Source organism: Lygodium microphyllum, chromosome 20 (genome assembly GCF_053477565.2).
Source record: "Lygodium microphyllum isolate KBCC chromosome 20, Lygodium_microphyllum_v1.1.10, whole genome shotgun sequence".
NCBI classification, from domain to species: Eukaryota; Viridiplantae; Streptophyta; class Polypodiopsida; order Schizaeales; family Lygodiaceae; genus Lygodium; species Lygodium microphyllum.
Window position 1 is genome coordinate 36,842,619 of NC_141154.1, and position 23,097 is coordinate 36,865,715.

A 23,097-nucleotide genomic window follows, 5' to 3' on the forward strand; every position below is an offset into this window, starting at 1 on the left:
ATCGTCTTCATGACAGAATGAAGACAAAAATGAACGTCTGTGTAAAAGAGTGGGGATAGATGGGTAGGACACGGGTTAGCATGGGAATACCCAGTTATATTGACAGGGTATATAAGGTGTTGAGAGACCCAATTAGGGCATCAGTTATCAATAATCAAATCTCTCTTTTCTCCTTCCTCCTAGCTTTCATGGCTTCCTTCCTTTTTCTCTCTCTTCTTCTCTCATCTTCTTCCTCTTTCTCTCTCCTCTCTACAGTCTCTCCCTTCTCTCCTTCTCTCTCTAGGTCTCCTTCATTACAGTTGGTATCAGAGCTTAGTTTTTAGATCCTTCCTTTCTCTCTCCTTTCCCTCAAATCTAGTCTCATTTTCCAACAATAAACCCTACTTTTCAGGTATACAAGCAGAGATGGCAGCTTTCTTGGAAGACACACAGGAGCTATAGTAGGACGCTTGGCCAAATCTAGAGGCAAGGAGACAAAAATGGCAGCTCGTTTTCAACTTTGAGGTACAGCAGGGATAGGAGCTGTATGAAGCAGTGATGGAGTACCATGTGGTGCTCGCAGCCAAGCTACACTGTTTGTAGTAGCATGTGAGCAAAACAATCGTACCAAAGGCCTGATGTTGAATCAAGTCAAGTTAGGGCTTGCTCATAAGGGAGAAGCAAACACGTGTGTGAAGTCCAGAACTCTGTTGTGGTCATAATTGGATGATCAATGGTGAGCCCACATGCTGACATGAAGCCCAATGCTTCATCAACACGATGGGCTACCTCCAAGTATCTGCTTCCCTGCTCACTGCCACTTGTGAAATCCAGGTTCCATTGTGTAACCCTTTTCCTGGCTGCACCGCATGAGTATGGTAGCCAAAAATCTAGTTAAAAGCAACAAAGTAACACATGAATGTGTTATACAGACCAATGGGTTTCAAGATGCTGTAGCAGGATCGAGTAGTTGACATACTCCTCCATCCATGCGATTGTCAAAGGCCTTGTCTATCTCCTTCCAAATAACAGAATATAACATCAAAGCAAAGCTTCTCTTCGTCTTGGATTCATGCATGCTCTCAAGTGTGCCTGGCAGGTAATATAGCTTCTTCTAGGGTCTTGCACTGGTCTGGAGAAAGTGAACCAGACTCAGGAAAATCAACAGAGAAATGGATATACAACTTCCATACACTTCCCACTAGACGATTGTGAATATCACAGGGGACAATATTTCTAAAGGGGGATAGGTCTGTGATCTCATAAAGGTCCAAGCCATGGTAGGTTATCCAGCGTGATACTCTGACCCTAGTCGCTGCTACCTTCTCATCTCCAACCCAAACACATATGTATCCTTCAATACGTGAAGCTTCAATGTGACAGGCACGTTGTAAAGCTTGAATGATTACTTCCTAAGAGCCCTAAGATACCAATGAAGATCTAACTTATAATGCCTAAGATTCAGAATGGGATACATAACCAACTGGCCAGGGCCATGATATGTGACTTCACCTCCACGTTCTGTTCTGTATGCATCATAAGGAGGATTATCCATGTCAAATAGCAGGTAGTCCTTAGAGCTTAAAATTCCCAAAGTGTACGCAGGAGGATGTTGCAAAATGATCGACGCATCATTTGCATCATTTCCTTTAAGTACATCTGCAGCTCACCACGCCTCTGGTGCCGGGAACCTCGAGTGATCTAAAAGATCAGATCTGAATTCTTCAGGAGACTCAATTCCAGCTCTATCAAGAGTCTCCTGCTTGCCAGATTCCCAGACGGGATCCTAGACATTGAATCTAGAGGGGCAGATTTCAGATGCAACACTTCTTGCAAGCTTCTATTTTACATGTAGTCATAGATGAGCAAGCTAACCTTCTCACCATGGGAGGAATACCCTACTAAGAGCTTCACCACATACCTAGAGTCAAGGCACCCGCAAATAGAGGGCTCGTTCCTGGAGATGATTTAAAATTTGTAAATCTACAGCTCCTTGTCTGCAGGCTATGTATTCATAAGGGATCCCCTTATATTGAAAAGGCTTGTTGTGAGATTTCTGGTTGAGGTAACCAGCATTATCGCAGGGATAACAACATAATCTGTGCAGCCAGGCAGGCTTGGGAATAAGGTCCTGCTACAATCTTGACTGCGTTCCCCAGTTCGAGTCCTGAACCACGATGTGCAGACTTGCAACAGGGTGGCTGCGAACCAGTTGCTCGTTTAGTTCCAGCATACGGATGTTGCATGGGAAGTGGCAATTGGCATCATTACGCTAGATCCTACTTATTTCTGTCATGACTTTGAGGTTGAGTTATTTGCTTCACAAGTACTGCAGAGAAAGATCCAGAGTGAGGGAGTAAATCTTCAGCATGATTATAGGGGAGCTCTGCAGGTAGCACTACTTACTTCTGCAAAGAAATTCAGCAATGGGCCCCCTCAGCTTTTGACCCAGATATGTTTGGCATTATCAGCATTCGTTCTAAGAGCTGTGGAACTGAAGAAGCATGTTGAACTGTTTGCAAGCCTCTATGAACTACAAGGACAAGGAAGTGGTAGCAATGCAATTCTGGAGCTGCTCACAGTCCTTCTTGAGGAGGCTATAGAAGACCAAACTGTCAATGTCATCTGATTCTCTTTTGACAATTGAAGTCAAGACTTGAGACACCAGCCACCAATTCTCCTATGGAAGTTCAGCTTTGTAGATTCCCAAAGACCCAAAGTGACTACTGCTCTATTGAATGGGCACTCAACTCAGCATAACAATTTTCTTTTTAATGATTCTCTGAAGCCTGGTTTGTGTGTATGTTTGGGTAATAGCTCCATAGCAACAGCTGATTTGGAGTAGGTTCACAATTGCATTTTGTCTGAGCTCAAGCAGTTGCTTACACCCAAACCTAAGGGAGGAGATCTAGAAGTGAGCTACAATGTTCTGGCTACAGGATGCATGTGGGGGACAGGACCAAACATTGTTCTTCAGCTTGTTGCTATTCTTATCTTTACTATTCACAATGAAATTGGGTCTTTGATTCTCATTAGCCTACCTATGCAGAGATACTTCAACGCTCTGTCATTTTGGAACATGCATTTATGGCCACATTTGAATGTGTTAGATGTATTATGCAACACTGTGTAGAACAGATATCTGTCTACCGCTGTAGATTAATAACATGCATATGATGATTGAACTTCTGAAGTCTTTTGAAAGAAACTTCTCTTTTTGGCTAGTAAACTTCTGCCTGCCTATGGTGTTTTCATAGAGGCTTTGAAAAGCTCCATGCCCTCTGCAGTGTGCATGATGTAGAGCCATAGCTAGCTGAGCCGACAAGCTGCTTGAAGCAATCAACATGTGACAATCTCGACTAGGATTCCTGGCCCTGAACTTGATGATGTATCTAGAAGAGTACAAGGCCTCAGTGTTAACGTAGATTGTGGCAATGATTTTAGGCGGATGGAAGGGCCTGGTATGCAAAAGTCAAATGGCAACAATTTTGGTTGGCGGATGCCTAGACATGGCATCAATGTTGCAGAAATGGTGGTAGCAAGAGAACTATTGATGCAAATGATGTATGTCTCTATGTGGCATTGAGAACCACCATTGAGGCCTAGGATGTCTTGGAATAAGCACCTCACCATTGGGGTAAGGTATGCTCTTTGAAGGAGTCCTTGCAGGGTAGTCCCACATAGTCAGCCCGCAAAAGTCGATTACAGCAAAGCCTTCTTGTGTGATTGAGCACGGGCCCTATAGCTCAATTTGAAGAGGGAATCTGCCCCTTCGATTTGAACCAAAAATCTCCCCATTCCACCCTATTTCTTGGGAGATATGCTCAATTTTGTGCTCGGAGGTACTGTGGGACAGTCAGCCCACAAAATTCTATTATAGCAAAGCCTTCTTGTGTGATCGAGTGCGGGCCCCATGGCTCGATTCGAAGAGGGCATCCCCCCCTTCAAGCTGAACCAAAACTCTCCCCATTCCACCCTACAGTTTGGGAGATAAGCTCAATTTTGTGCTCAGAGGTACTATGGGACAGGCAGCAGTCCTACACAGTCAGCCCACAAAAAGTGATTACAGCAAAGCCTTGATCATTTACTATTAGAGATATTTTTACATAGCCTCGTAGAGGGGATTGAGGGCTTTAATTTGAATCAAAAATTTTGATGATCGGAGCTCCCTAGCTCAAGATATTGTTGTTTCTGTAACAAGGGGTCTGAGGCCCAAGAGGACTTCCAGCGAGAAATAAGGGACTCTCGTGCCTCAATGAACGATCCTAGCTCAGCCCAGGAGGATTGTGAAGACATGTTTGAAGAGGGTGCCCCCGAGATGGACCTCTTATCTATGCTCAACCAAACCCTATGCCAACATGAGACCCGTCATGCTGAACGACATCGAGAGATGGAACAATGCCATAGGGAGATGGAAACCCGTCAAGATCACCGTCATTCTGAGATTATGGCCAAGATGGACTTACTCATAGAGTGCATGGGCGCTCTCATCCCCTCCGTCGCACCCTCCTCGGCTCAGCCCAAGGAGCATGTCCCTCCCCATGAGGCCAACTCCCCTCCTACGTTGGAGATAGGGCGTAACCCACAAGGTTTTGGTGGCACCCATGGCCTTCCCCATAGCACCTATGAGCTGGGTGAGCCCCCTATGTGACATGATGAATCGATTCTCCCATCACCTGTGACAAACCCTTCTAGCCCATCCTTGAGACAACAGCTCCCGCGTAGTGGAAGTTATATGCAAGGGCAAATGCAAATTTTGGGCAGCATACACATGGCAGTTTTGGGCAGCATGGCCATTTTGGACAGCAAGGTCCTAATGTGCAATTTGTTCCTCATGTAATGCATGGACAGCATGGCCCCCATGGAAATTTTGGCCAAGGATTGGACAGCAAGGCATGTATGGGCAGCATATATAGCACATGGCATTCATGGACAGCAAGGCCCTAATAATCAGTTTGGTCCACATATAATGCATGGGCAACATGGCACCCATGGACATTTTGGTCAGCAAGGCGTGTATGGGCGTTCTCACAGACATTATGAGTACCATGACCATTGGCATGGGTTCGATGTGCAAAGGCAAGTGCATGCGCCTACTTATGGTCAACATGCATATGATGAGTGTGAATATTTTGAGTAGCATGCATCTGATGACTATATATGTTCTTATGAACCACATTCTGGTCACATACATGGACAACCATCTAGACAACATTATGTACATGGACAACATCATGCAAATGTATATGAGTATGTACATGGGAAGAAACATCATTATCAGTAATGGAGTGCTCGATATCATCAACCACTTGATCATTACTATAAGCAACATGCACATCCTTATGAGCCACATGATACTTCTCAAGAACGATGCCATGATGAGAGCATCTCACTGCTGCAGGCTCATGAGCAGATGCCCCATCAGCCCAAGGCCCTTAACTTTGAATGCCCAGTAATAGCTATGCATGTGAAACTCATGGACATGAAATGCCTAGGGATTGATGCATTGAATGCTGTATTGATTGCAGCTTCATCTGCTCCAGTCCAATTTGACCTAGTGGTTCCCAATGAGTTTATGGACAAGTCAATGCATGCTATCCTATGGGTCGGTAAGGATCTTATGCCACCATCAATGCTTGATGATGACACCATGAATTACTTCTATGATACAGCGGATGCATTGGATCACAATTATCCTTTTGACCCCAGTGGTAGTATGGTGACCCATGCTTGTATGGATGACCCTTGTGCTCTTAATGCTTATTATGCAAGTTATCCATTTGATCCCAGGGAACGGAATAGTCTTGGAAAAGCCCTATCCTGATCAACATTTAACCAGTTCAGTTCTTTCCCTACTTCAAGGATGAAATTTTGATTGAGTAGTAGTTAAATTTGCCCCAGTCTGAAATGCAGACAACTTACAGATAGCATACTATTTCAGAACAGTTTTTACCCTGCATTAATGACAGTCAAGTGTCACCTATATAGCTTGAAAGTAGCTTCATGAGCTTCATTTTGACATGTCACACACCTCAATTGGAGCTGCCCATAGGAAGTCATGACCAATTTTCTCCAGAAAGCCTCTGCTGGACAACATGTTGTCCACTATTTGTCAGCCCCTAATTGTCAAGAATTGGAGGCCAAACTCATATGCTATCAACTTGCACATGTCATATACATCATATACGCAATTCTATGCCCCAATTCCACATGAGATTGTACTTTCCCGTACCTATATTCTCCTTTGTAATGCTGAGCAAAGTAGTACTCTACAACCCCCCCCTTTTTCGTTGTGAGCCATAAGTCCTCTTTTTGTTTTTGAGGGCAAAAACCTTCGGGGTCGGGATGGAATGTAAAAGAGCGGGGATAGATAGGTAGGACATGGGTTAGCATGGGAATAACTAGTTATATTGACAGGGTATATAAGGTGTTGAGAGACCCAATTAGGGCATCAGTTATCAATAATCAAATCTCTCTTTTCTCCTTCCTCCTAGCTTTCATGGCTTCCCTCCTTTTTCTCTCTCTTCTACTAGTCTTTCTCTCTCTTCTTCTCTCATCTTCTTCCTCTTTCTCTCTCCTCTCTATAGTCTCTCCCTTCTCTCCTTCTCTCTCCTAGGTCTCCTTCATTACAGTCTCTTTGTTATGCAGCATATGCTAAATGCTGTTACAGGAAAGGGAACACATGATGATGTTTGGTATGTTGATTCAGGTGCATCCAATCATATGACCAGCCATGCAGAATGGTTTGGAGAGATGCAGGATTTGCAAAATACAGGTTATGTGCAGACGGGTGATGATTCATGCCACCCAATTTCACACATTCGAAAAGTTTCCTTGTCCTTGCATGATGGTAAGACAAAGAGTCTTTCAGATGTATTACATGTGCCATCTATTACAAAGAACTTGGTGTCAGTCAGTTAGATGGTAGAGCAAGGGCTGCAAGTCAGATTTAATGCAAAGGGCTGCTTTGTAGAAGACTTCAATGATAAGTGTAGGTTGGTTGCAAAGGGAAGTAGAGTTGGACGTATGTTTACTCTGGATGCTGGGATTTCTACTATGAATGCTGCTATGTATGCTAAAGGAAAAGGTGTTGTTGCAGATATTGAAATTTGGCACAAACACATTGGACATGCAAATGTACAAAGGCTGAAATTAATGCAGTCCAAAGGGTTGGTTACAGGTTTGCCTACATTTAGAGTTGCAGAATTTCATAAGTTATGGGAAGATGTCAGTTTGGTAAGTAGGCAAGACAACCCTTTTCACATGACAAAGATGCAAGCAAAAATATCCTTGATATTGTGCATACAGATATTTGGGGGAGCAGGGCAATCAGAAAGGCAAACAACATGGGCATGTTGATACATCTAGTTAGGCAAGTGATACTTCAGGAGATAGATTGTTTGACATGCAGTATGTAAAAGACAGAGTTGTTGAAAAATGCACTGATGATGCAATTTGGTACATTGATTTTGGGGCATCAAATCACATGACTCCTCATGGTGATTGGTTCACTGATATGGTGGCTGAAAAAAGTGGCTATGTCTGTACACAGGTGATGACACGTAGCATAGCATTGAGCATAAAGGCAAAGTGCCTCTTGTGGTTCATGATGGCAAAAAGAAAAATTTGCATGATATATTGCATATTCCTTCGATTACGAAGAACCTACTGACTATCGGAGCAAACTTGTAGGTTAGATTCAACAAGTATGGTTGCTTTATTGAAGAGTTTGGCAATGGATGCAAGTTGATAGCTCGCGGTCACAGGAATGGCAAAATGTTTACTCTTGATGCTACCTTGCTAGAGCTGAATTTAACTATGTTTGCCCATGGTTTTGGCACTATCACAGACTTGGAAATTTGGCACAAGAGAGTGGGGCATGTAAATTTGCAAAGGTTGCAAATTATGCAAAAAAAAAAGCTTGTTACAGGTCTTTTCTTTTTGGGCCTACCCTATTTCCATCTCTATTGTATTGTCAATTTGAATGTGACTTTGCTAATCACCAAACCACCAAACTCTTCTTGAACAACATGCTAACCACTTTTGTTAGGATATGGCTTCTCTCTCTCTCTCTCTCTCTCTCTCTCTCTCTCTCTCTCTCTCTCTCTCTCTCTCTCTCTCTCTCTCTAAATTTTTCACTCCAAATTCTGTGTATGTGTGAGGCAACACCTTCTCCAAGGCTTGCTTGCATCCATGCAATCATTGTTTTCTCCTACATCGTCCCTTCAACTTGTGCCACTACCAACCAAGCACGTGTAGCCATTGTGTCACATGTTGTGTGTCAAGATTGTGGGAGAGAAGGAAGGAGTCTCACTTGAAGCTTTCTTGCTTGAACAATGGGAGAATACACACAAGGGTGGAGGCTGAAAAATAGTTTTCCTCTTCTTAGTTGTGTAAGACAAAAGAACTCACATACAAAGAAATAGAAGAACCCTATATATGGGTCTGAAACCAAAGACAACTAACTAAGGTGGCACACTAACTGAGCCACGAACTAGAGTAGATAAGGATAGCTGTCATCTAGCTATTATTCATGGGTGGTGTACCAACCGCATCTGCAAACTAACAAGTCGGTGACATAAATGCACAATGGTCACCCTGGCATATCACGAGTGGAGCTCGATATCTCAACACTCCCCCTCGAGCTCAATCCCAATTCCTGCACACCAAGCAGGTCTCTGAACTTGCGCAGCTTCTCTGCGCCCAATGCCTTCGTGAATATGTCAACTACTTCATCCTCTATGATGACATAAACTAGATCAATAAGACCTAGTAAAACCCTCTCCCGCACATAGTGATAATGCACCTCAATGTGCTTTGTTCTAGCATGATAGACTGGGTTATTTGCCAAGTGTATACTACTCATGTTGTCACAATAAATGACAACTGGCCCATCTGTAGGCTGATCCATATCATAAAGTAGCTTATGCAACCAAGCTACCTCACATGCAGCCATTATTGCACCCTTGTACTCATCCTCTGTGCTCGACAAGGCAACTGTAGGTTGTTTCTTGCTGCTCCAAGTGACTGCAGCACTCCCAAAAGAGAACACATACCCACTGATAGATCGTCTATCAGAAATACTACCAGCCCAATCAGCATCAGTGTATCCATGCAACTATATCTGAACCCCACTCTCATAAAATAGTCCATATTGTAATGTGAACTTCACATATATGAGTATGCGTCTAGCTGCATCCAAATGCGATTTCCTTGGAGCCTGCATAAACTGACTTACCAATCCAACAGCATAGCTCAAATCTGGCCTGGTAATAGTCATATAAATCAAACTTCCTACTATGCATCTGTACATAGTAGGGTCTTCCAGAAGCTCACCTGCATCTGCGCTCAGCTTCACATTCTGCTCCAAAGGAACTGAAATAGGCTTACAGCCTGTCATCCCATATTTGGACAGCATGTCCAATCCATACTGCCTCTGCAAGAGCCGTATCCCACTTGGTGATCTAATCACCTCAATACCCAAGAAATAACGCAGCTCTCCCAAATCCTTCATCTCAAACTTCTGCTTCAATAGCATTTTCACATGAAACATATCTTCATCACTATCACCTGTCATAATCAAATCATCAACATAAATGACAAGTAGCATAATATCTTTCTCTATTTTTCTCACATAAAGTGAGAAATCTGCCTTGGAAATCCGAAAGCCAATAGTGACAAGATACTTTCCTATCTTGTCAGACCATGCTCTAGGTGCTTGCTTCAATCCATACAAGGCTTTCTTCAACCTGCAAACAAACTCCGGATGAACACCATGCACATAACCTAGTGGCTACTCCATATAGACCTCTTCTTGCAAATCACCATGCAAGAAGGCATTCTTTACATCCATCTGATGTAAAGACCATCCCTTTGATGCAGCCATAGCAATGATTGCTCTTACGGTTGCCATCCTTGCAACCGGACTGAATGTTTCTTCATAATCAATGCCATATGTTTGTGCATACCCCTTGACTACTAATCTTGCCTTGTAACTATTCACAAAACCATCTACATTGTGTTTCACCTTATAAACCCACTTACAACCAATTGCATTCTTAGCTTTAGGCAAAGATACCAATTCCCATGTAGCATTTGCTTCCAAGGCATCCATTTCTTCATCCATGGCTTTCTCCCATTTTTCTTTTCCCATGGCTTGCTCAAAAGAAGTGGGTTCTGGTTCCTGTATCACTTTGACCATATATGCATAGTGAATGGCTGTAAATCCATCATATTTCAGCCTATCCACAGGATACCTAGCTCTGGTAGACCTGCGCAAAGTAGGTTCACTCCCAGGTGCTCTCAAAACATCCATGGTCTTCCTTACTCCAGGTGTAACAATAGAAGGAATACCCAACTCATCATCAATGCTCTGTTCTGAGCCACTAGATTCACCATCCACATAAGAGTGACCTGCATTCACATCAAACATGGGCTGATCAACCTTCTCTTTTCCTTTTTGTGATACCTGCATACCACTATCTGCATTGCTTTGAGAAGATTCTCTTGATCTCAATCTGCCTGTCCATGGCGAAGAATGTGAACCACTGCTAGAGGACGCTCCAGGTCCACTAATATTTTGTGACTGCTGCTGTGAATTCTGCGCAGCATTACCATTTTGTGCATCTACATCATCAATCACATATACTGGTTTATACCAGCTACTCATCTCATCAAAAACAACATCTCTGCTCACTGTAAACTTACGAGTAGAAGGGTTATAGCATCTATACCCTTTTTGCTGCAGAGAGTAACCAATAAAGATGCACTTCTCAGCTTTTGGATCCAACTTGGATCTCAACTCATCTGGCACATGTACATAGGCAATGCAACCAAAAATTTTCAAATGAGAAATATCTGGTTTCCTACCAGTATACCTCTCCTCTGGAGTCATCCCATGTATTGCTGCAGTGGGAGTCCTGTTCATTATATAGACTGTTGTAGCAACTTCTTCAGCCCAGTAAAAATCTGGCAAGTCTTTTTCGTTGAGCATGGCACGAGATACCTCTCCAATATGCCTGTTTTTCCTTTCTGCAACTCTATTTTGTTGTGGGGTATGACTGCATGAATATTGCTGCTTTATGCCATGCTCCTGCAGGAACCTTGCAAACTCATTTGAGAGGTACTCTCCCCCTTCATCTAACCTTAGGCATTTTATTTGCAGGCCTGTTTCTTTTTCAACCATAGCTTTAAGAGTTTTGAAATGCCCAAAAACTTCACTTTTCTTTTTCATAAAATACACCCAAACTTTCCTGCTATAGTCATCAATAAAAGTGACAAAATAATGACAGCCTCCAAGAGATGCAGCTTTAGTAGTCCACACATCAGAGTGGATTAATTCCAATGGCTTCTCACTCTCTTGCACATGTCTAGGAAATGGTTTCCTTGCCTGTTTTCCAAATTGGCAGGCTTCACATACCTTATGCATTTCTACAACCTTGAATTTAGGAAATCTTGCAACAATATTTTGGGCCTGCATTGATTTAAGTTGTTGTACATTAACATGACCAATGCGTTTGTGTCAAATATCAATATCTGCAACTACACCGGTCCCATGTGCAAACATTGCTGCACTCAATTCAGACATATCTACATCCAACGTAAACATTCTACCCTTCTTCTTTCCTTTTTCTATCAAGCGACCTTTATTTTTCATATCCTCAACAAAGCATCCATGAGGATTAAATCTGACCTGCAAGCCCTGCTCAACCATTTGACCAACAGAAACCAGATTCTTGGTGATATTCGGGACATGAAATACATCGAACAGGTATTTCTTTTTCCCATCCTGCATAGACAAAGGAATTTTTCCAATCTGCACAATAGGATGTGCAGTATCATCACCAGTCTCCACAAATCCTGGTTTTTCCATTTTCTGTGCATCCTCAATCCATTCTGCATGACCTGTCATGTGGTTTGATGCACCTGAGTCAACATACCACACATCATTGCTTTCTTCTGCACCTGTCACAGAATTGTTCATGTGCTGCACCATAAACAAATCCTCATTTCTGTCATCACCCTGTCTACTAGAAGATGCATAATTCCCTTGTTGCAATTTTCCATTCATGATGTCATTCTGCTTTTTATAGCAGTCTTTAGTCATATGACCCATTTTACCACAGTAGTAGCATTCAACATTGATGTTCGCATTTTGGCCTCTTTGCCATCCACCACGACCTCTTTGGCTCCCCCTGCCTCTAGAGTTACCACGTCCTCCTCCATAGGACTGGTTTTCTTGAGTCTGCTGCATATTCTGATTTCTACCACGGCCTCCAAATCGGCCTCCTCTACCTCTGCCTCTACCTCTTCCAGCATTTGAGTAGAAGACAGTTTCTTTTGAAGTTTCTCCTGAAGAAGATGCACCACCATTTCTTTGCTCCTCAGAAATTAGAAGAGCAATCAACTCCTCAAAATCAGGAAATTTTTCACGAACTGAAATGGATGTCCGAAATTGTGCATAATCCTTTCCTAGACCATTCAAGATCACAGAAACTAAATCATCATCTTCCACTGGCGACCCAATGGAAGCAAGTGCATCTGCAATCTTCTTCACCTTCATGTGGTAGTCATTGATTCTCATACTTTCTCTTTGCACATTATGCAACTCTTGCTTGAACTGCATTTTCCTGGCTTGCGTATTTGTGCTATACATTTTTGACAAAGTATCCCATGCCTCCTTTGGCGTACTTGCATCTTGAATATGCACAATCATAGAGTCTGAAATACTGATAGACAGCCAGTACATAACTTTCCTGGCTCTCTCATGCCATGCTTTGAATGCCTGCATTTGCTGTTGATTGGAAACATCAAGAAGAACTGGTTCTTCTTCATTTCCTTCAACAAATTCCCAATATCCTTTTCCCATAAGGAAATTCGTCATTCTAAACTTCCATGCTTGGAAGTTGTTCTTGTCAAGCTTTTCAGTGACAATCTGTGAGAGAGAATCAGACGCCATTACAGAACTAAAAAAATTCTGTCACTGCAAAGAACACAGCTTCAGTCTCACAAGGGCTAATCCGCAAAACTGACGAAAGTGGTATTATGAGCCCCTGGTGAAACTCCTTCCTTAAGCGAGGGATGTGAGTTTAACTCGGAGTCAGAAGTCAGTACGGAGAGTGATCCCAAAATACCCCAACCCTCTAAGGTCAGACGCACCAAAGGCAACAAGGATGATTCTGTAACTCCCAATGTCTCTGCGCACAGGCATACGATATAATTTCTACAGTAACTTTTCACCAACCTGTAGAACAGTGGTTGCACAGTATAAAACTGGGCCTTTTCCTGAGTGCGTGCAGAAAACTTCCGCCTCCAAAACAGGCCCCGCAATGGCCTCAAATCAAAAAAACAGGGTCACCAAGGGCTAAAGGCCTTTCCCGCAACATATACTGCCCTCTTGCTTCACCGCGAAGGGCGTCTCAACCTGAGACAATGCACTCTTGCAATTTTTGGCTGTGCTACCTGCAGAGATCTACTCCCAAAACAGAAAATGAAAGCAACATTGCTCCTCTTACCAGAACACTGCGAGCTTGGCTTGCTTTCTTGAGCTCCTTACCACAAACAAGGCTCTGATACCATGTCAAGATTGTGGGAGAGAAGGAAGGAGTCTCACTTGAAGCTTTCTTGCTTGCACAATGGGGGAATACACACAAGGGTGGAGGCTGAAAAACAGTTTTCCTCTTCTTAGTTGTGTAAGACAAGAGAACTCACATACAAAGAAATAGAAGAACCCTATATATGGGTCTCAAACCAAAGACAACTAACTAAGGTAGTATACTAACTGAGCCACAAACTAGAGTAGATAAGGATAGCTGTCATCTAGCTATTATTCATGGGCGGTGTACCAATCGCATCTGCAACTGATAAGTCGGTGACATAAATGCACAACGGTCACCCTAGCATATCACGAGTGGAGCTCGATATCTCAACATTGTGGCCCCTCCATCACTATACATACCTACTTGTGTTTGAGAGAGAGAGAGAGAGAGAGAGAGAGAGAGTGTGTGTGTGTGTGTGTGTGTGTGTGTGTGTGTGTGTGTGTGTGTGTGTATGCGTGTGCATGTGCATGTGCGTGTGTGCGTGTGATGTTGAGATGGCAAGCTCAACACCTATGGACATTGATGATGGACCACCTAGCTAGATGGGTCCGCACATCTACACTTAGCACGTTGGTGGACATCATGATACTCACATGGCCACTGACTTATCACTTATTATATTTAGTTTGTTACACCTACCTACAATTGGCATAGATATAGTGCTAGTCAATTAGTGTAGTTAGTTATGCACTGTTTAACTTAGTAGGCCACTTTCCTTTATGTTGTATCTTATCTATACTTTGTATACATTGTATTGCGTGTGAAAGAAGAAGAAGAAACCGGCAAGAAAATGTTTTGGCCTCCATCTCTCTTCTTATGTTCTTAAATGAGCTTCCTATTGTGTAAACAGTCTGTGTTTGGCGCAGCAGTTCAAGCAAGTCCCCCCACCACGCGATTCTTGACATGGTATTAGAGTGGCACCACTGAGAGAGATTGGTTTTGAAGACTGAAGTGGCGGAGAAGAAGCAGGGTTCTAGCAAGCAAGCAATGGGTAAGAAGCTCTCCCATTCTTCCACTCTTTCTCTTGGATAGTGCATGTGGTAGAGTGAAAATTTCATATTACTATGAGATTTAGTGTTTGATCAGAGCATTATATATTCTACAGATATGCCCTTTAGGTATTTTTTGCAATTATTTTGGGCATCTAAGCCAGTTTTAGGCTCCGTTTTAGAGCTGTAAGGTTGCGCACAACAGTTTCAGGGTATATTGCGATTTCGATTGTATTGATCGAAAGTGGGTGCACAAGTTAGAAATTTCGGATCTATAATTTTTAAGGTGTTTGCTAGGAAGCAAACATAAGGTTTATCTGCAAACAAGTTGCAGATTACATATACTATTGAGCAATCAGTGAAAAAGATTGCTTGGTGTATTGCTATGCACTTGTTGTTGTGAAAGGTTGCAGAAGACTAGCTTGTTGTTTTGTATCCTTTTTTGTGATAATGGCAGAGAACAATGGAAATCCCATAACTGAGAAGCTTGGCAAGCACAACTACCCTTCATGGAAGTTTCGTATGACGAACTTCCTCATTGGAAAGGGCCTTTCTGAGTCTGTTTCAGGTGAAGAAAATGAGTCGGAGCTGAGTATCCCCACGACTCCAAATGAATTAAAGGCGTGGAAAGAATGGAATGTGAAAGACAAAAAGGTGATGTATTGGTTATTTGCATTCATTGATAATACTACGTTGGGGCATATCAGGAATGCAGAAACTTCACATGTAGCTTGAACAATTTTTTAGAACATGTTTTCAGTAAATACAAAGACATGAAAGATTCAACTCAAGCAAGAGTTGAATACCTTGAAGAAAGGAAAAATTTCTGTCAATGAGTATATTTTGAAGATGAGGAGCATTACAGATGCTTTAGCAGCAATTGATGCAATGCTTGACGATGATGATTTGGTTTCATCCAATTTGAGAATGAGAAGGCTTGGAAATCATTCGTCACTTATGTATATGTACAAAAGCCATTTTTAGATTTTGATGAGCTGGTCTCTCTCATGATTACCGAAGAGATTAATATGCAAGGTGACTCATCTGAAAGAAATGGTGAACATGTTTAAGAATTTTACTCAAGTTTGGGAAGGGGACGTGGTAGATCCTCTTCGAGAGGCCATGGTATGGGACGTGCTGGTGATAACCAACAAAATAAGTTAAATCAACAATTTGATGAAATGCATGTTTCAAGAGGCCGAGGAAACTTTAGAGGTAGGGGGAGCTCTAGAGGAAGAGGTGGATAGAAGAATAGAGGTTTTGGAAATTCTACTATTTTTTGCCATTATTGTGGCAAAATAGGTCATATTGCAGTCCATTGTTATGCTAAGAAGGATGATATTTGTAGTGGTGAATTGCAACAAGGAAACTATGTATCATCTTCATGATAGAATGAAGACAAAAATGAGCATCTATTTGTTGTGCAATATATGATGAATGCAGTTACAAGAAAGGGGACACATGATGATGTATGGTATATTGATTCAAGTGCATCTAATTATATGACAGTCATGTGGAATGGTTTGGAGAGATATAAGACTTACAAAATCCAGGTTATGTGCAGACTGGTGATGATTCATGCCACCCAAATTCACACATTGGAAAGGTTCCCTTGTTCTTGCATGATGGCCAGACAAAGAGTCTAATAGATGTATTACATGTGCCATCAATCACAAAGAATTTAGTGTTTGTTGGCCAAATGATAGAGCAAGGATTGCAGGTTTGATTCAATGCAAAAGGTTGTTTTGTAGAAGACTTTAATGATAAGTGCAGGTTGGTCGCAAAAGGAAATAGAGTTGGCCGCATGTTCACTTTAGATGATGAAATTTCTCTAATGGATAATGCTATGTATGCTTAAAGGAAAAGGAGTGGTTGGAGGCATTGAAATATGGCATAAATGTATTCGACATGCAAATGTGCAAAGATTGAAATTAATACAGTCAAAAGGATTGATTATAGGGTTGCATTCTTTTAAAGTTGTATACTTTCATAAAGTACGTGAAGCATGTCAATTGGTAAGAAGGCAAGACAACCCTTTTGCATGACAAAGAAGTGAGAAGAAATATACTTGATGTTGTGCATATAAATGTTTGGGGGCCTACTTAGAATGTATCTCTTGGTGGTAGCAAATACTTTGTTACATTTATTGATGACTGCTCAAGGAAGCTATGGATATATTTCATGAAGGAGTGATGTATTTGAGCACTTCAAATCTTTAAAGGTAGTTGTTGAAACAGAAACATGCTTGAAAGTTAAGTGCTTGAGATCAGATGGAGGGGGAGAATACCTCTCTAATGAGTTTAGTGGCTTCTTGAGGACTCATGGATAAAGAGGCAATTTGCTTGTTACAGGTATACCGCACAACAAAATGGGATTGCAGAAAGAAAAAATAGGCATATTGCAAAAGTTGCACGGGCATTAATGGCTAAAAAGAATATGCCAAAACATTTTTGGTCTAAAGCTGTAGCTCACTACACTCATAAGGTAGGCATGGCACGTTGGCTACGTGAGAGGTAGCCATGGCGGCTCGGCTTGAAACGCTTGATCAATAAGCGGTCCGTAGGTCTCGAGGTAGAGCTTGTAGCTCCCCTTCATTTTGGTTCCATTGCTGGGACCGACAAAATCAAGCCTTGAGCACCGCGCACATCAAATCGACCATAGGGGTAGGGCCTTCACCCGAAACGGTGCTTGAGATAGATAGGAGATTTAGGAGGTTTAATCGTTGGGACACATAAGTATTTTGAAGTTTTTTTATGAGTGCGTGAGTAGGTAAATACAACTTATGCTTGGTTTTGTGATTTTTTGTTAGCATTAGGTAGGATAGGATTGAGATTCGGAACTGAAAGGATAGGGTTTTTGCTGCTGTAAATTTGGTTGCAATAAGAAAAAGAAGGCAAAATTTGTGTTTTTGAGGGGGAAATCGCAACGGGGAAAGGCTCTAAGGTTAGAGAGTGGTTGGGCAATGCTATGTAAGGCTGGGATAAGGGGAGAAGAGCTCATTTGCATTCTGACTTAGTTGAGAGAGAGAGCAAGAGAGAGTGAGAGAGAGCTACAGGCACGGGAGTGGAGCGGACGCCCTTCGATCACACTTCCGGGGTGCTACAAGTATACAAATCTCTTCCCCGGCATGCCCTTGTGTGTATTTAACAACCTAGACTAGCTAATCATCAGCAAAACACTAGATTCAGCACCATTTTCATTGTCGGAAGTGCGTCGACCCCGACGTGTTCGGATGCCCGAACCCCAGAATCGTGTAGTTGGCTACCCCGAACCTAGGGTTCGGTGTTCGGACTTCAAGCATTCGACCACGTGCCATTCAGGCTTCGGGTTTCGCCCGCCCGAACGAAGGCATTCGGGCTTCGGAGTTCCCTTCGGGCCATCTAGCCATTCGGACATTATCATTCGGGCTTCGACGGTTCGGCCCCTCCCAATTCGGGATTTGGCCATTCGGTGTTCGGACGGTCGAATCGGCCCACTCGAACCCGGCCATTCGGCCCAACTCGACTTCGGCCCTCGGACTCGGCCATTCGTCCTTCGGCCCGACCAAACGAGACATTCGGACTTCGGCGGTTCGGACGTCGATTCTAGGGATGAGCCTAGCAATGACCCATACAGCTTCATGGAGCAGTTCGAGCAAGTATGCGAAGCAAACGGTCTTACTGACCTTGCGCAATGCTCTCAAGCTTTTGGCCTGTGCTTAGACGATAAGGGGAGAATCTGGTATTCTAGCCTCGATGACGCAGAATGTACAAACTTTGCTCGCCTTAAGGACCTCTTCATCAAGAGATTCTCAGAGGCAGGATATTCTGACAACCTTATCGTCCGGTTGATGAATATCAGCCAAAGGGAGAAGGAAGACGTCAGAGACTACATCACTCATGTGCATAGCCTATTCAAAAGGATCCCTGCCAATGAACGACCTATTGAGAGGGCAGTGTCTACAGTATTCATGAATGGAATTCGGAGTGAGGAGCTCTACAAGGCTTTGGCCAGTAACTCTACCTTGCAACGAGACATGCTAGCTAGATTTTTTGAAGAGGCAATACATGTAGATGATCAGCTTAGGGAACGAAGCATGAGGACTACCAGCAGAGAAAGTGCAAATCAAAGGGATCTAGAGAGATCAACTATTTCGGGAGAAAAAGCAACCGTTAGTGTGCAGGAAAAGGGGAAGAGTATGGACCAAGGCTAGGAGATGGCGGAGATGAGAATGGAGATTGCACGACTGCATGAACTAATAAGGAAGCCTGTGCGATCGCATGTACAGTGTATATACTGTGGCGGCAATCACCTCCCAGCTGAATGCCAAGATCCTAGATCTAGGCCATGCTCAAATTGTGGTAGATTTGGGCATGATACATAGCATTGCAGGATGCTGAGGAGATTCCCATACGCACAGCAATACAATCCTCCGTACTTAGGTAATTGATCACCCAATTTCTTTGGGAGGGGAGCTCAATTGGCACTCCCTACACCAAATGACTCAAGACCTACCATACCTAGGTTGGAGATGAACCCAACAGGTATACCAAGACCACCAAGGCCTTTTGTAACCCACCCACCGAGCGATGCTCTAGTTCACTATGTGGAAGAGCCTAGTGAAGAGGAGACATATGTAAACCCATACATATCCTATGACGAGGAGGGCAACCCAGTCCTGATGGACTATCGGCCAGTGCCGGTAATGGCATTAGGTAGAGGAAGAGGCAGAGGCTTTGGAGGGCCAAGCCAAGATCCGATCACATGCTAGACATGCGGTCATCCAGGCCACATTTTGTCACGTTCCCCAGAGAAGGAACAGTCTAACAAGGACAAGGCGGATCTCCGATGCACAGAATGTGGAAACAATCAGCTAGCTTTGCCAGCGTACCGTCAATACCTTTGGGGCTGTTTGGAGTGGAAACCTTTGATAGTGAGAACACACCTACCCCACTATAGGTTATGACGCGAGCTCAAACAAGGCAGGCAGGCGTCTCTCTGCCAGGACTTAGCAATTTTGACGCAGCCTTGATAGGGAAGAAAAGCCACAGGCAGAAGAAGAAGAGATCGGAAGCTAAAGTCGCACTAAAAATCGAGAGTGCTACGACTCTGCCTGCTGGAAAGAAGGTCTCAGATGCAGAGGCAGAGACCTCAGCCCCGAAGACAGCCGAGCTAGGGAGTGCCAAGGTAGGGGAATATCCCCATCCCAAATGGCAACTCGAAGCTATAGCCAAAGTCAAGGAGTGGGTCAACGATGCCCAGGAACACCTCAAGGATGCTAAGCCCATACTAGAGGACCCAATGGACGATTTTTCCAGCGTGGGCATACCAATCTCACCCACAAAACCACAAACTAAAAGTGCATCCTTGCCATAGGGGGAAACTTAGCAGCAAGGCCAAAGGGGGACTTACCAGGGCAGACAGAATGCATGGGCCAGGAGTGCTAGCCTTAGGGGAAGACAAGAGCCCAGTAGTCTCCTTGCAACCTTGCTGTCCACCCCAGTAACTCTAAGCATAGAAGACCTGCTTAGGCAGAATCCTTCTTTATGGTAGGAGTTAAAAGATTTGGTGGAGGGACACACAGGACTTACGGGTGCTGATCAGCAAGATCATGATGCAGTTACGCAAATCCCCAGTCTAACTCTACACTCAACTCCTAAGTCATTGCACATCAATGATTTGTGGGAAGGCACTGAAATGCATGCAGTCCTACCTGTTCTAGCCTTAGGAGATATGACACGGAAAGGAATTGTAGACACAGGCGCCGGTGTTAGCATATTGAGCCATGCAGTTTTAAAGGCATGGGGAAACCCTCCTGTAGAGACTGCCAGGTTCAATGTCACGCTAGCAAATGGAATGAAGATAAGGCCATTCGGAGTCTTAAAGAACTAGCCAGTAAAGATTGCACGTGTGCAGCTTTCTATGAACTTCATTGTCATTGGATGATATTGCGGGAGTGGACCTTGGATGAGAAACGCTCGAGTCATTGAAGATTGGGGGAATGGTTTGATCTTCCTAGGGAGCAGAACTGAAGCAATAAGGGTAGAGATGGACACTTGGAAAACGACCCCCGTTGACCTAAATGCCATCTCAGCCATGCTGAAATGCGATGCTCAAACAACCAAACCCTATGGATCACTCACTAAATATATTCCCTGCCCTGAGGATGAGCGGGACTGGATGCACGTCTTGGCAACCATTGACCTACCATTCTCAGATGAGGAAGAACTATATCGGCAGGCTGCTAAAGCCGCAACCCACCCAATAACTACAAGGGACTTTTCAAAAGTCAGAGTCATTGTCGACCTTCTGCCACCCAATAACTACAAGGGAGTTCAGTGTTTCTTAGGACATACTAGATACTATCGCTGCTTTGTACTAAACTATGCACTGATTGCTAGACCATTGTACAAGCTATTGATCGTGTTTGAGTGGACTGAGGAATGCCAGTGTGCATATGAAAAGTTGAAGAAGGCTCTTACCACTGCACCAATCTTATGAGCCCCAAACTGGAACATAACATTGATGCCTCTAAGTTTACTATTGGGGCCGTGTTATGCCAGCCTGGTGAACATAACTCAGACTATCCGGTGAGTTTTGCCAACAGGCAGCTCACAGAGACTGAGATGAACTATTCCACCACAAAAAGGGAGGGGTTGGCCATGGTATTTGCTGTAAAGAAATTTAGACATTATCTGTTGGCCACTCCCTTTGCCTTCTTTGTTGACCATCAAGCCTTGCTCTATCTTGTGAGCAAGCCTTGCGCTACAAGACGCATAGCTAGATGGTTACTTCTCCTATTGGAATTTGACTTCTCTATGGTGGTATGCAAAGGAAAGTAGCATTACATGGCTGACCATATGTCCCGCATACCCACAGGAGAAGCCGCTGGACAAGGCATACCTGACGATTTACCGGATGCTCATCTCTTTTACCTGTCTAGTGAGAGAGAATTGTTTAAAGCTGATCTGACGGCATATTGGGCTGATGATGTAGTTCAGGTGTTGGAAAATGGATTACCTGAGAGACCAATTGAGAACGCCATGCTGAGGAGACTTATTTTGAAAATCCAACCATACTAATTGATAGCTGGCCAACTCTATAGGTTAGGACAAGACGGTTTACTGTGCAGATGCGTGTGAGAGCACGAGATGCATGATGCATTGAAAGAAGCACACGGCAGAATCGCGGGAGGACACTTTAGCGGGGATACAACAACCCGAAAGGTGCTGCAATCCCAACTCTGGTGGCCCACCCTATTCCACGATGCTGCTAAATTTGTGAAGCACTGCGACGAATGCCAAAGAACCAAGGTGCCCGTCCGCAAAGATAAAATGGAGTTGACTCCTATCATAGCCTAACAACCCTTTGAAAAATGGGGCATCGACTTCATTGGACCTATCAGTCCCGTGGCACAGTACTCTCAGGCTCAATACATCATAGTGGCAACAACTGATTACCTAACAAATTGGGCAGAGGCAAGAGCTACAAGGAAGAACGACGCTAGAACCACTGCAAAGTTCTTGTGGGAGCAGGTCATTTCACGGTTTGGGTGTCCAATAGAATTAGTCAGCGATCAGAGCACACACTTCATTAATGAGGTGATATCGCATCTGCTCTCTACTTTTGTAATCATTCACAGAAAATCCTCGCCCTATTACCCTCAAGCTAACGAATAAGAAGAATCCACCAATAAAATCCTAGTCAATGTACTCACAAAGGTGGTATCTACATCTCGGAGTGACTGGGACAACAAGTTAATGGCGGCCTTGTGGGCCTATCGTATGGCTTATAAAACGGCTATCGGCCAGATGCCCTTTAGGCAGGAGCGCTGGGAGGAAAGAGACGCTTGGACAAATCTCTTGGTAGAGCTAGAACGTCTCACGAAAACCCGGCTCTTGGCCACCCATGCACTAATTTGTGAGAAATCACGGAGGAAAATGTGGTTTGACAAGCATGTCAAACAACGCGACTTTGATCAAGGGGATCTCGTTCTGCTATACTCTGTGAAGGGTAACAAATAGAAAATGAAACTCCGTGGACTGGGACCTTTCCGAGTATGCGCAATTAGTCAAACGGGCAACATTGAATTAGAGACGCTCGAAGGTGAAGGAATCGATTTTTTCAATGGCAGCCGCATAAAAAAATAATATCCTCCTTCCCACCCGTTGCATGAGCCACCTATGTTGGAAGCCCCTGTCAACGTCCACGTGGCTACTATTACGGAAATAACAGATCAAGATGAAGAAGCAGTGGCACACGCCTACTTACGAATCACCGTCACTGTGAAAAAGACCTATTCTTTCGATGCTTTGATTGACGAAGGTGCAGATTACAATATCTTGACGCATGACCATTGGACACGCATTGGTCAACCTAAACTGCAGCCCACCAACGCCAAACTCATCCCATTTGGGGGCAATGCTTACATGCTCTTAGGGAAGTGCAAAGTGGTCATTTCTATCGATTCTGAATGCATACCAGCTTTCTTTCACGTGTTGCCTAACACAAAAGGGGCTAGTAGTATGTCACTATTAGGTCGTACTTTTAAG

At 43.6% G+C, this 23,097-nt stretch overlaps 1 pseudogene; it reads right to left on the reverse strand.

The window, feature by feature from the left end:
• Positions 1-1,061: 1,061 nt before the first annotated feature.
• On the reverse strand, positions 1,062-21,590 carry LOC148018840 (octanoyltransferase LIP2p2, chloroplastic pseudogene; annotated as a pseudogene).
• Between the last annotated feature and the right edge of the window lie 1,507 nt (positions 21,591-23,097).